Raw genomic sequence first — 21,041 nt, forward strand, 5'->3', positions numbered from 1 at the left:
TGAATAGGCTCAATCATAAAAAACACACTAATTGTTTAAAACAGTAGTGACTACATTAATCTCCTCTTATAAAGCCAGCTTTGATTACAAACCACTAGTTTCAAAGATCAGACTCTGATTTTGAAGATGAACAAAGATACACTTTGTATGATTCTAAAATCTATTTTAGCCATTTTTTATAGTTTCAGTCTTATCAAACTACAGTGTATGGTCTTCAAAAGGACACTGATGAGGGGCACCATCTGGTGTCAGCTAAAACCAGACAGCTGGCTTCCTCCTCCTTTCCACCAAAACCTTTGGCCAAGAATTCTCCACATTAAAGACTGAAAGGACCTGGTGATACTATGACATCAGTCCCATCACTATTTGGAGGCAACAAAAGCGGCATATGTCCTCATTTAATTCTATGGCACTATGCATATTGCAAGTAGTTCTGAAATTAAAATATTTACCACTGAACTTAAGCATTAAGGGGCATGGATTGTCAGCTGAAATAAAGTCAGAGGTGTATAGGTAAATGGGTAGGTACATGAAAAGCCAAGCTGTTCCATCCAGCACCAGTGTATGTGTCTTTAACTAGATGAACTCAAGAGGCCAACTGCAGCAGACCTGCTCATTTCACCTTCCAAATCAAAACAAGACTAACAAGCTCAAGCTTGAGATATCTACTATGCCTAAGTTCTGCCAGTAATGAGGAGCTTATAAGCAAGCTCTCTACTCCCTCTGCACAACATGATGCATGCACCCTGCATGCCCAGCATCTGCACAGCTATAAAGGCCCGCACTGCCCAGATAACATGCATCAGGATTTCTTGTAGCTTCTTCACAACTAGAGCCTCACACCCCTCAGGATAAAGGTGAGAGGGATTGGCCAGGCTGCCATTGCATCTAATAGCAGACTCTCTGGAGCAATTAACAGGGATAGTCTAGTTTTGGGTTTGTTTGAACCAACCTGTATTCTCTCAGTCTGAGTAGTTACGAATTCCACAATAGCACAGCTGTTTCTGTACATAATCAATAGCCATGCTAGCAGCATCAGGGTTTGATTTCATTGTAGGTCTTATAAACTTTCTGCATCAACCTCATTTTCCACCTCTGCTTTGTAAGCATATTTGAAAATCATTACAATAACTTCCATGACAAAAAACAAGAGCAGGATGAGACAACAGTGGTAAGTCCACAGAGATTTTCCAGATTGTGGCACAGAAGGCAATTAGCACATGATGAAAAGCAGGGCTCCTACCTCTGTGATCACTACAGCAGGTATGAGAATGTACATATCTTCAAAGAAGTGTTCATAGTCATCATAAGTGATGAAGACATAGGCTCCCACATAGCATAAAATGCCTGCTGCTCCCCCAGAAGATAGGGGTTGAGAAAGACCATCAAGGTCTTGGAGGAGGCAATGCAGCACTGGGCCAATGTGGCTGCTCAGGGAGGCCCTGCTGATTGAGCAGAACAGTACTTACTGAGCCTTGTGGCAATCCTGGTGGCTTCTCCAGGCTAGGAACTGCTTGACCTGCTTCCTGTAGACTCCTTCCTATTTTTATTTAATTGAGATATAACTATACTGGATTGTAGTCTTTGGAGAACATGATGTTGAGTTAGGAATTCTTTTCCTGTCCTTCCTTTGTTGGACTCTGACACCAGACCATATCTGTAATCAGACATGCATCCTTCTTTGACATTTGCCTTCTTTTTTTTTTGTCCTACATGGACTGTTATTACTTCCTAGATTTAAAGTCATTCTTGGTTGTTTTTTAAAAAAAAGGAACCTATAGATTGAATTTTATATTAAAAATTGCCGCAGCCCGGCTGGCTGGGCAAAATAACCGGGGGGTGACGAACAACTTGTGTACATTGATACAGCAGGAGCAGGAGCTGTTAATTGTAGGACAACAGAGGTATTTATACATTCCACATAGCTTATCTAATTAACATAAACTCCATACAGCAGTCAACCAATAAGGAATCTCCACACTTAATGGCTCGCTGGTGTTACTTCACAAACCACTCCCTCTGGCAAAATGCCAGGCGCCATCCAGACTTGTTTACAGACTCTAACAAAAAAATTACCCCTCTCATCACGAGTCATATAATAAACAGAGGGAGATAACCACATTTTCAGTTTTACTAAGGTTCAGAGTTAGAATCAGAAAGGATGTTGAGTTTATCTTAATAGCAGATCAACGTGTGTTTGCTTGCATAAGAAAATGGCATAATAATTAAAATATTTTAAGTTTTTGTGCTCAGAAAAATTTAGACTCAGTGAGAATGTGAATAAATAACTTCAGAAGTCCAAAGTGACTTACATACAAATACTATTATCAATTCAGAACACATTGTACCTAAGTAAGTATGAAATTTTGGCTTTTGTTCACACACACACAAAAATATTGATAGTGGATTGACTGGTTTTATTAAGAATCAGACACTCTTCTTTTATTATAATATAAAATCAATTTTTAGGGAAACAAACAATTAAATTATGAAATGGAGCCCCACAAGAAAGGATGAAGAAAAAGAAACTTTGAAAATGATTGTCACATTTATTCTGTGGCTTTAGAAGAACTATATTCCCATATAAAAACTAATAATAATCTGCCCTTGTATAGACTGGCACTATTTAACATGCCTTTTAGTCTTTATTATATTAGATTTGAATTTTGCCATATAGTTCCTAAATTTTAGAAAAATTAAATAAAGAGTTTATTTTCATTGCACTTTGAAAATTTAGATAGCAGAGTGCTTTCCAAAGGTCTTATACATAAATGAATGTGGGTGTTTCTAAGCTTTTGTTGATATTAACCTTTATTTATTGTTTTTTATGTATTTCCTTGAATTACTTTAGGTGAGTGCTCTAGGGACTACATTCTCAACTTAAACATTCTAGTCACAGTTAACATTGTACTATTGCACATGAAATTTCAAAACTATATAGCCACATGGGGTTACTTATTTCTCCTATATTACACACACACACACACACACACACACACACGTGTGTGTAATGAAAGTGGGGTACATATTAGTTTTCCATGACTTTTATAATAAAGTACTGCAAATTTTGTAAATTAAAGAAATGCTAATTTGCTTTTGAATTTTGATCATCAGAAGTATGAAATGGTTTTCCCTGGGCTAAAAGCAAGGTCACAGTCCTTTCTGGAGGCCTCTAAGAGAGAATTCATTGTTTTGCATTTTCATCTTCTAGAAGCTACACTCATTCTCTTTGACTCATGCCCACTTCAACCTTCAAAGCCAGCCAATAGCTGTTCTAGTCTTTCTCAAATTGCACTACCCTGAAACCTACTTTACTGCCTCCCTCTGACACACTGAAGGAGCTTTATGATTAGGTTTGGATTCGACACCCTTATGATCCAAGAAAAAACAAAAATTCTTTTTCATGGTCTGATGATTAGTAACCCTAATTGAATCTCTTTCCTCAATTCTCCTTTGGCACATAATTTAACATATTCAAAGATTCTAATAATTGGGACATTGACATCTTTGGAAGGTCATTATTCAGCCTACAAGGACAGCTTAAAGTGCAAACTACCTTCCTTGCAATGTAGGCAGCCCAAATCTCAGTTAGCTCTTTTTAGCATCAGATAGACTTAAAGGAGTTTTCCCCACACATGTTGTTCAGACCAATCAAAGAATTGGTCAGGGTTTATGTATAGAATTCAGCACTCCTGCTCACAGGTTCTCCCACTTCTATGATCTCACTTGACTTTATCCTCTAAGTATAGTTGACCCAAACTCTGTGCTCACTTTCTTCAAGCTAGTAAAATTGTGCATTTGCTATTGAGATTATAGCTGCCCTACCTGTCAGTTCAGTTGATGAGCCACGACATATGGGAAATTCACCTAGTGTAATTGCTTCTACTGAGTGTCAGTTTCTTTCCAGTATCTGCTTTTGAACATTCTAGTGCTTTCAGGTATGTTTTCATTTTTGTCTCTGGAAATTAAATACAGTTGTTATCTACATAAGTTTGACCTGAGCTATTTAGCCCAACCAGAATCCTTGATAATCATTTTTAAATTTGTCAATGACCTTATTTACTTGCTTCAACATGTTAAAATTTCATTAGAACGATGTTTCCTTCTTACCTTACATCACCGCTTTAACACTCTATTTTGCATCATAGTAAATCTATCTCTCAATACCTGATGAATTTCTCCTGCTGCTAGATGTTTTTTAGGAAAATATTTTCATTGAAGTTCTACATATATAGTGAAATATTCACAAATCAAAAGTATATCATTTGAATATTTCTTCTCAAAATAAACAGATCTTGGTAGACAGCACCCAGATCAGGAAATAGGATGTTATCAGTACCACAATAACATATGTCACCTTCCAATCACTGTAAACCCACTTCCTTAAAGCTAATAATTATCTTGATTTCTATCACTATCACTTCTATTAATGGATTTTGATGTGGCACTTCCATACAAGTATATATTGTGCACTGGTCATGTCTATTCTGCCTTCTATCTTTTCTCACCCTCCTTTCTCTGCTCTCTTCCTCCACGACTTCTCAGTCCCTAATAGTTTCTCTTCTACTTTTGGGTCCTTTTTTTATTATTCTTTTAGTTTCCACATATGAGATAAATGTTTTCTCATCTTTCTGTGTTTGATTTATTTCACTCAACATTAATTCCTCCAGTTCCATCCAAAAACTTCACATTTGGATTTGATTTCATGGCTTCTGTTTTCTCATGTCTAAATCATTAGATAAAGGTTTGCATTTAAACAGTGATTTTACTGCCCAAATGGCACAGGTCTAAGTAAATATAGATTGTTTAGTTATGGTTTGTGATCTGGTTGGCCTCAAAAGTTCCATTAGCTGTTTCATTAAGTGTTTTTCTTCCCTGTTGTTTCTTATATCACTGCTAATGTTTTGCTCTTTCTCCCCTCCTACAATGTTAATTAGCCATATTAATTCATCAAATAAATTATGAATAATTTCTGACATTTTCTTTAGTAGATGATTTTGTTGCCATGGTGCTTTTAGCTTGGAAATTTCTGACATATTTTGGATTTCCTTATATTTTCTAGACTTTTAATTTTTCCTAAATAATGAAATGAGTTTCACTAAGATTAACATTTTAAAAATTCATTAAATATTATAAAGAACTAATCAAATTAATTAGATAATTTTTGTCTTATTGAAATTTGGCTTGACATGTGATTTTCCTTTACACATAGTAGTGAACCTTATTAAAGATAATTCTCAGAGAAAGAAACACCTGACTAACTAGAATATTCTTAGGTAGATAGAGGTGTGCAATACAAATCTTGGTAACAGGCTTTCTTAAAATTTTTTTGTCCTTATTGGCATTCGATATCTCTGATTATATTCTGTTTTCTTAGGTGAAAGTTTACTTATCTAAATTATTATTAAGTAGTTAAGATTTTTGAATGTTTCAGAAAAAAATAAATTATATAATTTTGCTAAGGACTAAATAACATGAAGCTCTAAAATATTACCAAAGAATTAGAAAAAAGACTCTGCTACTAAGCCTGTGACTATAAAATGTACAAAAGAAAAAAAGATGTTATTTTTTAATCAGTATTTTCTATTCTATGTAGTGAAGAATTCAATTAAATGCTTCTAAATTATACTATTTTTCATGAAGTTAGCTTTATTGCACTGAATATCAAGGTGAACTTACTTGTAAGGATTCTGATCAGACATCTGAAATCATATAGTCTAAAATACTAAAATATCACTTACCCTAAATAAATGTTAATATTTTCTGGGCAATTTCAATAAGTCCTACTCTTATTATCACAAGTATTCTTTTAGAGGTTTTATGAGACTAGAACTTTTAGATAATTTATCTAAGTCCTAGTCTGAGTATCAGAAATATTTTTATACTACATGATAGGTGAATTCCTTAATAAATTGCCTCTAAAGAAATAGAACCAATAAGACAGATATATAGATGATGTTAGATAGATAGATAGATAGATAGATAGAATTTATTATAAGGTACTATTTCAAGCCATTGTAACGACTAAGAAGTCCAAAGATCTCCAGGATAAGTCACCCTCCAGGGTGAGTCAGCAAACTACAAATCCAGGAAAACTGTTCAAAGTCTAGCAGAATTGAGACACAGAAAGAGCCAGAATTTCAGTTTAAGTCTCAGTTCAAAAGAAATCAGTTAGAAGGAATTCTCTTCCTCAAGGAAGACGTCAGCCTTTTGGATCTATTCAGGCTTTTAACTAATTGAGTGAACCAATCTAGATCAGGGAGGACCATCATTATTTACTCAGTCTAATGAGTTAAATGTTAATTGCATCCAAAAGTAACCTCACAGAAACATGTAGAACAGTGTTTGTCCAAACATCTGGGCATGGTGTGGCCCAGTGAGGTTGACACATAATTTAAGCATCATAGGTGAGAATGAAAATTTCATATTCTAATTCATATAGCACTTGATAAAATCAGTGCTAAAAGTGAATTCAATTCTTCATCTTCTAACCTATCATAAGTAAATGAATAGTAAAGGTATTTTTAAGTGTCTTCAGTGATTCTATATATAAAAAGCAATGAAACTATGTTTACATTGAAACATTTTATACTTAAAGGAAAAGGAATTGAATATTTGCTGAGCACCTTCTATGTGACAAGTTTTGTACATTAGTTCATAACTGAAACACATGTTTGAGTTTTGCATAATTATTTTAATAATTAAACAAAATCTGTATTCCAAGTAAGGATTTATAAGATTCCTTGTCAAAATTTTCCTGACAAGTTATCAAAAAATATTCAAGAAACATTCTTAGATTGCTCCAGCTTTTGTGTAAATAAATCAAACTATTAGAGTGATGGCAGCAAGATGGTGAAACAGGAAGCCTCAGAATTCATTCCTCTGATAAAATACTAACTTAATAACAATATATTATACAAAAAGTCAATGAGAACTCTAGAAACCAGTTAAGAAGTTGTCATGCCCTAGGCAAGCACCAAGCTCAAAACAACCATATTGAAACAGGGAAAACTCAATGAGCTAAAAGAGAACACAAATTTTTAAAACTAAGCAAAATCAGAGAAATGACAAATATACAAAATGAGAATATCAGCAGAGATAGAAACTATTTTTAAAAATGGAAATTCTGGAACTGAAAAATAATGTAACTGAATTTAAAAATTCACTGGAGATGTTTAATAGCTGAATTGATCAAGGAGAGGGAAGAATGAATGAATTCATCAAAGACATCATTTGAGCCAGGCGCAATGGCACATGCCTGTAATCCCGGAACTTCTGGAGGCTGAGACAGTAGGATCAAGAATTCAAAGCCAGCCTCAGCAAAAAGCGAGGCACAAAACAACTCAGTGAGACCCTGTCTCGAAATAAAATACAAAAAATAGGGCTGGGATGTGGCTCAGTGGTTAAGTGACCCTGAGTTCTATTCATGATACACGCCCCCCCAACCAAGAAGACATATTATTTGATATCATCAAGCAAGTGAATCAAAAAGAAAAAAGAATGAGGAAAACTAAAGAAGCCTAAGGAATTTGTGGGACATCTCAAGCAGTAAAATATAGGTATTACAGAAATTCCAACAGAACAGAAAGAGAGAGGGGCATAGAGATCATTAAAAAAAATGAAAATATCTGAAATATGAAGAAGAAAATGGAAATGTAGATTCAATATGCTTAATGGATTCCATATAGATGCCATTCTGTAGGAGGAACACAAAAGTCTATGCCTGGACACATTATAATTTAACTGTCAGCAGACAAAAAGAGAATCATGAAAGCAGTCAAAAGGTTAGGGGTAGGGTGTAAAAAAGCAGAGAAACAAAAGATAAAAGAAATAAATCATTTCATCAAGTACAAGGGAATGTACATGAATATCAATAGATATTTCAACAGAAAACTTATAGGCCGAATGGAAGCACCCAAGTATATGAAGCACCCAAATATATGAAGTATATCTTGTATTGGAAGGAGAAATAGAAAATAGCACAATAATAGTAGGAGATGTTGTTGTAGGGACAAGCAAGGCAGGGCATCGAAGATAGCAGGAAACAGTTTTATTTGGCTGCAGCCAGGTTTAGAGGGCACAGCTTTTGCTGTAATCAATTAATCCCCTGAACCCCGAGTTCAGGTAGTTTCAGAGTTTTATACCCAGCATGTAAGGGGAGAGGCTTAGAAGTTCACAGTCTGCAGAAGTTCATATAAAAGCAGCTTTTTCTTTCATTGTTTTGGGCAAGTTAACCCTTCAAGGACAACACCTGAGAAGGGGAGAGCTTCTTCTCCCCTCTTTTTCCTCCCCTGCCAACTGTTACCATGGAGCCCAATTGATAACTTATTTTAAAAATGTAGACATCTCTATGAAGCCCAGCTCAAGACCAGAGGCCTTGTTTGCACATTTCTACAAACTACTATACTGGATATGTTTGTGAAAAACTGGTAAGGGGGTGTCCAGCACTTGGAGTGCTGATATCTTCTCCGCCAGTGGCCAAGTAAAACAGGGCAACACGAAAATAGGAAGTTTATCTACATTGAACTCTTTTACAGAGACTCTTTTGCTGACAGTCCTAAAATCAGTCATGGTGAAGATTTGTGGAGAAGCCCAATTAAGACTTTTCTGTGGAGAAAGGGGGTGCCTCTTCAATTTCAGTGCTCCACTTTCAATAATGAATGGAACAACTAGAGAAATGATTAATAGAGAAACAGGGGACTTGAATATTGTGATCTAGTAAAACTAATAAACATATACAGAACATTCTATCCATTGGCAGAAAAATAAACATTCTTCTCAATGGCACACAGAACATTCTCTAGAATAGGTTATGTATTAAGTCACAAAGTAAGTTTTAAGTTTTAATAATTTTTTGGGGGGAGGGTGTGCAGGGCCTCACATATGTTAAGCAAGTTGCTTACCACTGGACCACATCCCAAGCCCAGTTCTTTTTTTTTAAGAGCTTTATGGTTATACATAGTAATTGAGTTCATTCCGATAAACTCATACTTGCATGAAAAAACATTTCAATTCTCAGCCCAAGTCCTAACAAATTTTACAAGACTAGAATTGTGCTAATTATCTTTTCTGACCACAGTTAAGTGAAACTAGAAATCGAAAAGAAAAGGAAAATTAGAAAATTTGCAAAGATGTGGGAATTTAATAACATACACTTGAACAACCCTATGGGCCAACGGAAAAAACTCACAATGCAAATCAGGAAATATCCGGAGATCAATGAAATAGAAAATATAATATATCAAAACTTGCACATAAAGCAAAATCAACACACAAACAAAGCAATTTATAGTGGTAAACATCTATATTTTAAAAATTCTCTAATAATCAACAAAGTTTACAACAAAAGTAACAAGAAGAAACAAAGCCCAAAGTTAACTGAAGAAAGAAAATAACATATAGAGGGTAGAAATGAACAAAATTAAGAATATAATAAAATGAAAGCAATCAATAGAAATTCATTTTTAAGAAGATCAATGAAATTGATAAACCCATAAGTAGTCTAAGAAAAAAATAATAAAATTAGAATGAAGAACAAGTGAGGAAATGCAAAAGGGTATGAAGAAACTTTGGGAAGTGACAGAAAATTCCATATCTTGATTATGGTAAGGTTTTCAGATACATTTTACTATTAAAATGCATCAAACTGTATACTTTAAACAGATGGCATTCATTACATATAGATGAAATTCAATAAATTGATTTAAAAAGGAAGATACACTTTTCACCAAGATTAATCAACTCTTCAAAAAATAACAATAAAGATACAACACAATGTGCAAAATATAAGTTACAGTGAAAAAAAAAAACATTTTCCTTAGATAAATAGTGGGTATTGGAAACCTGGTATGATCAAATGCTGTTTTATAAGTAAATTAACTGGGTTACTTAATACATAAGAATAAACTCTATCAAAAAATATTTCTACAACCTTTTCATTGGTACCCAAAACTAAAATTTGCAACAAGTCTTAAATGGCTCAGCTACATACAAAGTGTGTGTGTGTGTGTGTGTGTGTGTGTGTACATACATTGCAGAGGACCACCACATATGGAGGGCCAGAAAGACTGAGAGACAGAGTCAAAAATAGAAAGCAAATGTAGCAAAAACAGATAAGCTTATACGGGTTTTTGTTTTACTATTCCTCCAATTTCCCTTTAGTTTTAAAATATTCAGAAGTAAACTTTTGAGGTAAACCTTAATAAATAACTTACCAAATTTAATCAGTTTCCCACTGAAACCATAATGTGTAAGGGAAGGTTATACTGTGATATGGGTACATATTTTATAAAGCATTAAAGTAGAAGTATGAAATGTAGCAAGAATGAGGAAAAAAACATTGTGAAATAAGGAATATGGACTTAACAGATTATCAGCAAATTCCATGTGATCTCTAAATTTTCAAACCAGGAAATCTGATTATTAAATTATTTAAAAATATAATATTAAATAGTGACTATAAGCTTCGGCTCCACTGTCTCTTCCTTCTTATCCCTTACTAACTTCCTTGAAACTCAGTATCCATTATATAAAATGGAAAGAATAAAAGTACTTATACTTTAGGATTTTTGTAAAGATTAAATAAGATAATGAGCTTAAAGCGTTTAGCACAGTACTTAGTACAAAATAAGCATTCAAGAAATGTTGGCATCTTTGATTACTATTATTTTAGAAAGAACAGAAGGATGTATATTCATAAAATCGTGACTAAATTTATACTACAAAAAAAATCAGATTTTCCATCTTACCACCTGCCATTTCCCAATTATAATGAAAGACTCTTTCACTTTTAGATTTTAGGTTGTTCAAAAAAGACTTTGAGATTTCTAAAATACAAAAGATCTAATCTTATCAATGTAAGCCTAGAGAACAGCTCCCCCCACTCACACTCCAAATTAGGATGTTTTTAAACTAAGAAGATTTGGAGGTTTAAAAAAAATCTCATATATCAAGATTAGAAACACTATAAGGAAAATGCTAGGCAGTTGAAATGTTCTTTGAAAAAAGATTGTGCTCTTGATAATTCAGACTATAGAAAATTTGATTTTCATCTGTTTTGCTCAAGTGAGCCATGTTTGACAATCTGACATTTACCATTTGATTATTTAATGACTGGAAATATATTGTGCTCAGTAATTGCCAACCTGCTATCTGACAAGAGAAAATGAAACAAATGATGTAACATTATTGACTTAGATATGGTAGCCTTTGAATTTAAATCACTGGTCTTGTAGGGCATCTCTGTTGAAAATGTAATTTAGATTTTAGTGAAGTAATGAACATATCTTAAAATATCATAAAAATACTCTATAAAAATGTTCTGGTACCAAATTGTCAAAACACAACAATAACAAAATGATCTTATGATTTAATCGGAAGTCTAGATCTCTGTACTATGTATTTGTACACCCAGATTTGTACCTTATATTTATCTACATAATATGATGTTATCATTGAGACTACCTATTCAGGGTGATTCTTTTAAAGAGTTTTGGCATCCAAGTCAGTAATCCAAAATTTTCATTTCATTGATGCTCTTTGCAGCATCTGAAGGAAGCAAAAGCAATTCAAGATGATACTCAGTATTAACACACATAAAATTTACTACTTCTAAAATATATGCATTTATAATTAACCTTAAAACATAAGTGTTGGAAGAACATTTGAGAGAACATAAATTATTTACAACTTTGCAGATTTTATAAAACTTTCATATCTGTTATAGATCATTATAACAATCCTTTTGAGGATCATAAGATGACCTTTGTTATAAGTGTGTTTTCACAAGTTTGTAGAAGGAAAATATAAAGTATTTCTATGTTGTTTTAAAATATGTCTATTAGTTCACTGAAATGCAAATCATAATTTCAACAGAGATTCTTGATAACAATATTTGTGATCTAAACTTCAAAGACTATCATATCTAAAATTGATGTTAAATTATGTCAAGTAAGTAGAGAGACTAGAATTTTTGAGAGCTTTAATTAATAATTGGGAAAGAAGAGACAGATCTTCTTTACAGTAGAATTCCAAAGAATATCAGGAGATAGCTCCCTCCTCCAGAAGGTGGAATTCAGCTGCCAACATCTGCTTCAGGATGTGGTCTCACCTTTATTCTAATTAAAGGAGAAAATATTAAAAGGGAAAGATAGGAAATATACAATGGAGAAACCTGCAAAAACACTCTAAGTAATCAAGATAGCTCACCAGTAATGTCATCTGGATACCATGTACCTACTAAAATGATAGGATGAGAGAGGTACTTCTCTTGATTCTAAGTTATTCCAAAATAAATTTGTTTCAAAACACACACACACACACACACACACACACACATTGATCCTGGTGTGGGGGGCTACCCAACTCTACCAAAAATGAATAACTTTTTGAAATCTAAGAATACAACTTTGTGCATAAATACAAAAAAAAGGAATGCTTACAGTTGCTGATACTTTAATTTGTATTTAATTTGTTAAAATTATAATTTGAAGTAATTATTCTCAAAAATGTATAGCAAAAATCACATCTAATAAACTCTCCTATAAATCTAGTATTTTTGTTAAAATAAAAAAATATGCATTTCTCCCTTCTTTGAACAAGTGTTCAATTAATTTATGAATTTGACTGATTACTTTCTCCAATTAATTTAATTTATTAATTAATTTAATAAACCCAATTAATTTCATTTCTTTGACACTTTAAATTTCAGTTCTGAATTTTAATAGATTGTAATCCTTCAAGCATTTCAAACACTTAAGATGAATGATTTATTAAATCAAATAAACAACAACCTCTTAAATTCTGGTCCACTACTTATGAACCCCCAAAAGGCTGAATTTCTAGAGTATTAAAGTGTTATTTTAAACGTTACTTACAACAACTTCTCTTTCCTTACAGTTATCCATTTAAAATTATAAGTACAAAATATATGTCATTTAATCAATTTATCCTAAAATCAAAATTCTAATATTTATCAAACAAAACTTAAAAATTCAAATTGAAAAAAATCACAAGTTTAACATCAATCTCATTTCTTAAACACTTAAAACAATCTATCCAACACAACGGATTCTCTAATGTCAAATTCAACATTTACAAATTTAGTAAACAAAAACCACACACAAGTTATCATGAGGATTATACAACTATTATGGTCTAAATGTAGGGTATCCCCCAAAGGCTCATGTGTGAGACAATGCAAGAAGGTTTAGAGGTGAGTTATTGAGTTATGAGATCCTTAATCTAATTAGTGAATTAATCCTCTGATAGATTAACTAAGTGGTAACTGAAGACAAATAGGATGTGGCTGGCAGAGATAGGTCATTGGGGGCATGACTTTGAGACATATATTTGTATCTGGTGAGTGAAGTCTCTCCTATGCTTTCTGTTTCCATGTCCTGACCTACTTTCCTCCTCTCTACCCTTCCATGATGATGTTCTGCCTCATCTCAGGACTAGAGGAATGAAGTTGACCATGTATGTAGACTGAGACCTCTGAAACCTTGAGCCCCAAAATAAATGTTTCCTCCTCTAAAATTGTTCTTGTCAGGTTTTTTGGTCGCAGCAGTGGAAAAGCTGACTAAAACAACCACCTATTCCTAAACTTAATGTATGTGTGTTATATACCTGACTTCTATATTTTTTCTATGCTAATATATTAACATTTCATTATTGCAAATGGCTTGGGGAGTCATTTTCTCACAGGAAGTGGAGTGCCATCTCAGGCCAGATTCAGGATTCATGAGTAAAGAAATTAGCATATGAGAATTCGAATTCATCTGTCAGGATTATTTAGCCAGAACCTTTTTTAAATGAGCCATTTCTTATAATAATGAAACTTTCTAAATACCCTCTTTTTATTGCAAAAGTCTTCCATGACTTTTATTTGCCTGAATAGAATTGAGATTCAGTGTCCCCATGCACACTGCAATAAATCTGCTTAGTACCTTATTTGGTTTCTGAATCCTCTTTATGTTTTACTTTCTTATCTTGACAGACATCATTTTAGGTCATTTGACTGACATTTCACTGTTTCTCAATGTTTCACCCACTTATTTCATTTTCATGAAGGAATACCCACAAAATTAGCTGTTCCACTCTTCAATTATTCATTTTGCAATGTGTGTCAAATTCTTTGTTCTATTCATTAAGTTCATTAAGACATAATTATTTCAGGAATACTGAAGTAATAATCCTGTTATCAACTATACTTTTATCATTATTTATAATTAATCTCTTTAACTACTGTACAATTCCAGGAGGCAGTAGAATCACAGGCCATTTAAGTAAAGTTCACCTTCTTGTTAAGTTGCCAGTTCAACATGTATTTTCACTATCCCACTCAATATCTTTTATTTCCTGGATCTTGTAGGAACCTAATGGGAAAGAATCACTCTAACTCACATGAGTGCATTAGCCCCATCTTTGTTTTTCTTTTTCAGTTGTCAATGGATCTTTATTTTATATATGTATATGCAGTGCTGAGAACAAACCCAATGCCTCACACATGCTAGGCAAGCGCTCTACCACTGAGCCACAACTCCAGCCCTTAGCCCCATCTTTTGACAACAGCATCATTTTCTCTTACCAGAGATCATCAATAGCTCTGTGACTTCAGTTCTGATGATTGATGATCGGAGATGAATTGTCTCACTTATACAATTTTATTTAATTAAATAATAAGCCTAAGAGCAAGCATCAGAGAAATGATGTTATGATACATTAAAGGCATTGATTTGAAAAAAAAAGGTGGTGAAAAATATAAAATAAAATATGCTGCAAAATAGCCAGTTTAATTCTGTTATTGACATTTTCCCTAGAAGATTTAAATGACTGACTCCTTTTCATTTAGCATTTCTATTCCTTATGACCACTACAATGTTTCATTTTAATAGCTAGAACCATTGTAATGTTTGCTTGCTTCATGATTACCTTAAAGACAGCAAGACATAGCTGAAAAAACTTGAGCTACAAAGTCAGAGAAACCTAAGTTCAAATTGCAGAAATTTTTAATTAACTTTTTTAACCTTCGGTTTCTTATCTTTTTTTTTCACTGTTTGTTCTAATTAGTTATACATGACAGCAGAATGTATTTCTACTCATTGTACACAAATGTAGCACAACTTTTTATTTCTCTGATTGTACATGATTGCAGAGTCACATCATTCGTGCGATCAAACATGTACACAGGATAATAATGCCCATCTCATTCCACCATTGGTTTCTTATCTTTAACAAGAAGATAAAATCTAGCTTGAAGTAAGACCTCCATAAAGCTACCTAGTACAGTTACTGTTCTTCAAATGTCAGTACTGTTTTTTATGACCTTGCTTTTTGGCTTAAATTTGCTTTGGTTTTAATTATAAACAAAATGTTCTTTATTTAAGTGCAACATTTTTAAATAAATCAAATTAATCATATTATTGCATACTCAGCTTTATTGTGCTTTCATGTACACTGTGATGAAGAACACTTTGTTTAATCTGGGTCTTTGGGGCACAATTACAAATATTTTTGTGATGTAGCTGATATCACAATTGTTTAATAAAGAACAATTTGCTTAACAACACCTGTCAGGACGATTTTTAACAAAAGGATTTTTATGAATAATTGACCAGATTTCTAAAGGTAGAATGATCACTAACATGTTAAAAATGTGTTTGTGCACATACTTTTTATAATACACAGAGTTATTAGAATACACAGAGTTACAGAGCATTGGCTTCAGTACCTCCCATAGAAACCAATATCTTAAGATGCTCAATTCCCTCATAACCTATGCAACCCTCTCATATACTTTAAAACATCTCAAGGATGCTTACAGTAAATAATGTGATATAAATGCTGTATAAATGCTTGTCACACTGCATTTGTTTGGGGAATAATGACAATAAAAATATCTATTCAGTACAGATGTAGTATGGCTTTCCTAATGTTTTCCATTCACAGTTGAATCCACAGAAAAAGAACTCACAGATATGGAGGGTTGACTGCCTATGTATATCTGAAGAAGTCTCTTTCAACTTATAGATTTCACTGGAGATAATACGAAACCAAAATATGGCACAACTCTGTTTAGATGTCAAACCAGTGATTAAACCCAGATCTCTTGAATCCAGTTTGACTATTACATTATAATGATGTGGAATGTATATGCGTTAAGCCTTGCAGCCTTGATGTTTTTCTCATACATAGTTTCCTCAACCAGAATCATGCTGAGCAATATTTAATTAGTCAAATTTATAACTCCACTTATTAAATCTGAATTTTCTCTTTTTGGTATCCATTTACTCAAGTACAGAATTCAATTATAATTTGGATTTATATTTATTTGATTTAACTATCTTTTCAATAAAATTATGAAACAAAGACACAAATGCAAAGTGATAATAGACTGAGCTGAAAAAGTCATTTTACTTTCTTATTTTTATTATTATTTTTTATGTCTCAGGAGATATTTTTCTGCTATGAGAAGTGAATAATGTTTTGGCACCATTTGGCCTAAGTAATCTGGCACCAGCTCTGCACTACAGTGACCAGCTATATCAGTCTGGTCATTGATTCATCTTGTCATATCTTGTTCAATCTTCCTTGCAGACTGTTCCCATAGCTCATCTGAGTGGACCAGATGACAAAACTCAGGCCCAACTAATGAAATCAGATTTTCTCTTCTCTGTATTTGAATTTAGAATACAAAATTGTATTGGAATGTATTTGACCTGGCAGGTGATAAGTCTCAAGGGCTAGAACACTACTATTTTTATACATGTTAAAAAAAAAAACAAGACAGTAGAGTGGAAAGTAAGCCAATGTGCGCGGCAGAAACAGAATCAAGAGACAATACTGATTGGGGAGGGATGTGAGGAGCTGGCTCCTGTCCTGTATGTAGCTGCTCCTCAGTTGCTGATTCCTAAAACCCTCAAACTAGAATTTTATTTGTGCATGCCAGGAAATTGCCTTGACCTTCCTAATGTGTGTCTTTCATTATTCCAATTTGTTCTCTTTTATGCTTAATCTTATATGTTCACATGCACTTTTGGTTTTTGAAATTAAATGATTTCTGGAACAGACAGTATTTTGTTATATCACCTTGGAAAAGTTATAATCCTCTATCACCCTTAATTCTCTAAACTGCCTCAATGAAAAACCTATTTGTAGATATATTAGAGCAATTTATGTAAATAAGTAGATTATTATATATTTTTGTATATGTCATATACAGTGTAATTTATACTATATATAGTATAATTTTTAAAATAAATATTGTGTTAATAAAAAAACTGCTTGGGGGGCTGGGGATGTGGCTCAGGAGGCACGCTCACCTGGCATGCACGGGGCGCTGGGTTCAATCCTCAGCACCACATAAAAATAAAATAAAGATGTTGTGTCCACCGAAAACTAAAAAATAAATATTTAAAAATTCTCTCTCTCTCTCTCTCTCTCTCTCTCTCTCTCTCTCTCTCTCTCTCTCCCCTTGGCATTCAAAAGTGTAGTTCAGATACCAGCAGCATAAACATCAACTGGAGTTTAGTAGAAACAGGAAATCTTAAGACCACCCCAGACCTAAAAGATAGATAGATAGATAGATAGATAGATAGATAGATAGATAGATAGATATACGAGTGCATGTAATATATAAGATTATATTACATGCACTTTTGGTTTTTGCAATTAAATTACTTCTGGAATAGACAGTATCTTGTTATATCAGCTTGGAAAAGTTATTATCTTCTATCACCCTTAATTCTCTAAACTGCCTCAATGAAAAACCTATTTGTAGATATATTAGAGCAATTTTATGTAAATATATCTTCACATGATTTATATTCACCTAAAGCTTTAAAATTATGGGTAATTTTCAAACATTGTGTGAATGATTCTGTGTGTGTGTGATATATATGTGACCATACTATATGATAACCGAAAAATTTGCCCAGAACTCACTCTATACTGATTTACTCTAGTTAATTATTGACTATTAGTCTGACAATTAGTTAAAAACAAATAGAATTCTTTTTTATTTTAAATTTTTTTTCTAATTAGTAGAATGCATTTTGACACATCATACATAAATGGAGTATAACTTCTCATTCTTCTAGTTGTACATGATGTAGAATTACATGGGTCATGTATTTATATGTGTACATAGGGTAATAATATCCAATTCATTCTAGTACCATTCCTACCCTAATGCCCCTTCCCTTCCCTTCACTTCCCTCTGTCTAGTCCAAAATATCCCTATTCTTCCCTAACCTTATTGTGAATTAGCATCTGCATATCAGAGAAAATATTCGGCTTTTGGTTCTTTGGGATTGGCTTATTTTGCCTGGCATAATATTCTCTAATTCCATCTATTTACCAGAAAATGCCATAATTTTATTCTTCTTTAAGGCTGAGTAATATTTCATTGTGTATATATACCACAGCTTCTTTATCCATCCATCTGTTGAAGGGCACCTAGATTGGTTCCATAGTTCAGCTATTGTGAATTGAGCAGCTATAAACATTGATGTTGTTGTGTCATTGTAGTATGCTGATTTAAAGTCCTTTGGGTATAAACCTAGGATGACTGAATCAAATGGTGGTTCCATTCAAAGTTTTCTTAGATATAGCCATACTGTTTTCCATAGTGGTTACACCAATTTTTAGTCCCACCAGGAAAGTACAAGTGTACTGTTTTCTCTACATCCTCGCCCACATTTATTGTTGCTTGTATTCTTGATGATTGCCATTCTGAATGGAGTGAGATGGAATCTCAGTATATTTGGAAATAAATCTAACAAAAGAAGTGAAAGAACTCTACAATGAAAACTACAGAACACTAAAGAAAGAAATTGAAGAAGACCGTAGAAGATGAAAGATCTCCCATGCTTTTGGATAGGCAGATACCAAATAAATTAACATTGTCAAAATGGCCATACTACCAAAAGTGTTACACAGATTTAATGCAATTCCTATTAAAATCCCAATGACATTCTTCATAGAACTTGAAAAAGCAATCATGAAATTCATTTGGAAAAATACTCTTATTTCCCAAATAAGAATAGCCAAAGCAATCCTTAGCAAGAAAAGTAAAGCAGGAGGTATCACAATATCAGACCTTAAATTATACTACAGAGCCATATAACAAAAACAAAATAACTTTGGCCCCAAAGCACATTCACAGACCAATGGTATAGAAGAGAAGCCACAGAGACAAACCCACACCAATACAGTTATCTCATATTAGAAAAAGGTGCCAAAAACATGCATTGGAGAAAAGATAGCCTCTTCAGCAAAAAAAAAAAAAAAAAAATGCTGGGAAAACTGGAAATCCATATATAACAAAATGACATTAAACCCCTATCTCTCACCCTGCACAAAAATCAACTCAAAGTGGACCAAAGACTTTGCACTAGAGGGAGACCCTGTGCCTAACAGAAAACCAAAATCTCCACCATGCTAGCTTAGGAAGTGACTTCCATTATAAGACTCCTAAAGCGCAGGAAGTAAAATCAGAATCAATAAATAGGATGGATTCAAACTACAAAGCTTTTTCACAGTAAAGGAAACAATCAATAACATGAAGAGAGAGCCTACAGAAGGGGAAAAAAATTTACCATGCGCAACTCAGATACAACATTAATCTCCAGGACGTATAAAGAACTCAAAACACTTAACACCAAAAAACAAATAACCAAATCAGTAAATGGGCAAAGGAACTGAGCAGACACTTCACAGAAGAAGAAATACAATCGATCAGCAAAAAATATGAAAAAGAGTTCAACATCTCGAGCAATTAGAGAAATGAAAATCAAGAGCAAACAGAATTCTGAAAAGAGAATTGCAAAACTTTTTGAAGTAGGATTTTTTTTTAACTTGACTGCATTGATACATAATTTGACTAACATCTACTTATATCAAATATTTTTTGCAGCCTGGCTATTTTCTAATTACTATAAGCTCATGACTACAATTATATTTTCTGAATAACAATTTAATTTTCAGTTGCTCAGTGTCAATAATATAAGTATTTCTTGTCATATGCTTACATTAAAATCATTTCAGTTTGGGAGTTGCATATTTGCATAGATTTATCTAAACCTCATCTGTGCAACATAAATTTAATGAGTCATTAAAGGGAGCCAGAATAAATTAAACAGGTTGACTAAGTTCTATTTATGCAACATTGTTATTTCTCTGTAGCCAAAACTAAACATTTAAGAGCATTGCTGAGCTTAGAGATTTAGGTTAAGTATAATTAGTTAAATGCATGTATATATAGTGTATGGATTAAAAAGATGTGTACTATAGTTGGTACATTTTTTAATAGATGAGATAGTTGGCTAAAAGTATAAAGGGATCTGGTCCTGATGCTTTTACTTCTTGTCCAGTGATGGTGTACCTATGAAGATACAGTTATTAATCTAGAAGTCACTTATTTGGAACCCCCAAGCTGTCAAGCATGACCAAAGTATATAGGATCTCTGAATATCCAAATTGTTGATACCAAATCCAAAAATCAACTCTAGTACTTGTATACTATTCACATTGTTCATCATTACCCAAAAAACATTTTCAAGCAGTTTTATGTGTTTAATGCTTAACTTTGGACAATCCATTAACTTTTTTTAAAGAAAAAAACCCTCAAAGAATCTTTATTCATCCCTAGATGCCACAATTTTTCAGGCTATTATTTGAGCAGCAATTGGCTACTAAAATATCTGACTACAAAAAAAAAAAAAAGTGTTTTAGTGACCTGAAATCATTTAGTGATAGTACAAATAACCATACCCACACCAATGGCCCTCGAGGGAATTAATGCTTTGTAATATGTGACAGTAACCAGTGCTCTCTCCTGAGATTCCTCCTGACATTGCAGAAGAGACCCCCCCCCCCCTGTAGAACCCAAGTGAGGCAGCCATGGGTGTGCCCCCCTGGATTCCTGTGTTCTTGCTCAAGAGGATTCCAGGCAAGACACAAGAATTAGCCAAAGAATGGCAAAGTTTATTAAAGGTATAGGAAATGGGAAGGCGGGGGGGGCGGGGGGAGTACTCTCAAGG

At 33.4% G+C, this 21,041-nt stretch overlaps 1 pseudogene; it reads right to left on the reverse strand.

Moving 5' to 3' along the window:
- Nucleotides 1-674: 674 nt before the first annotated feature.
- Nucleotides 675-21,041, reverse strand: part of LOC114087810 (tetraspanin-3-like) — a 40,860-nt pseudogene continuing 20,493 nt past the window's right edge.

The sequence above is a fragment of the Marmota flaviventris genome, chromosome 8, assembly GCF_047511675.1.
Source record: "Marmota flaviventris isolate mMarFla1 chromosome 8, mMarFla1.hap1, whole genome shotgun sequence".
Taxonomy (NCBI): Eukaryota; Metazoa; Chordata; class Mammalia; order Rodentia; family Sciuridae; genus Marmota; species Marmota flaviventris.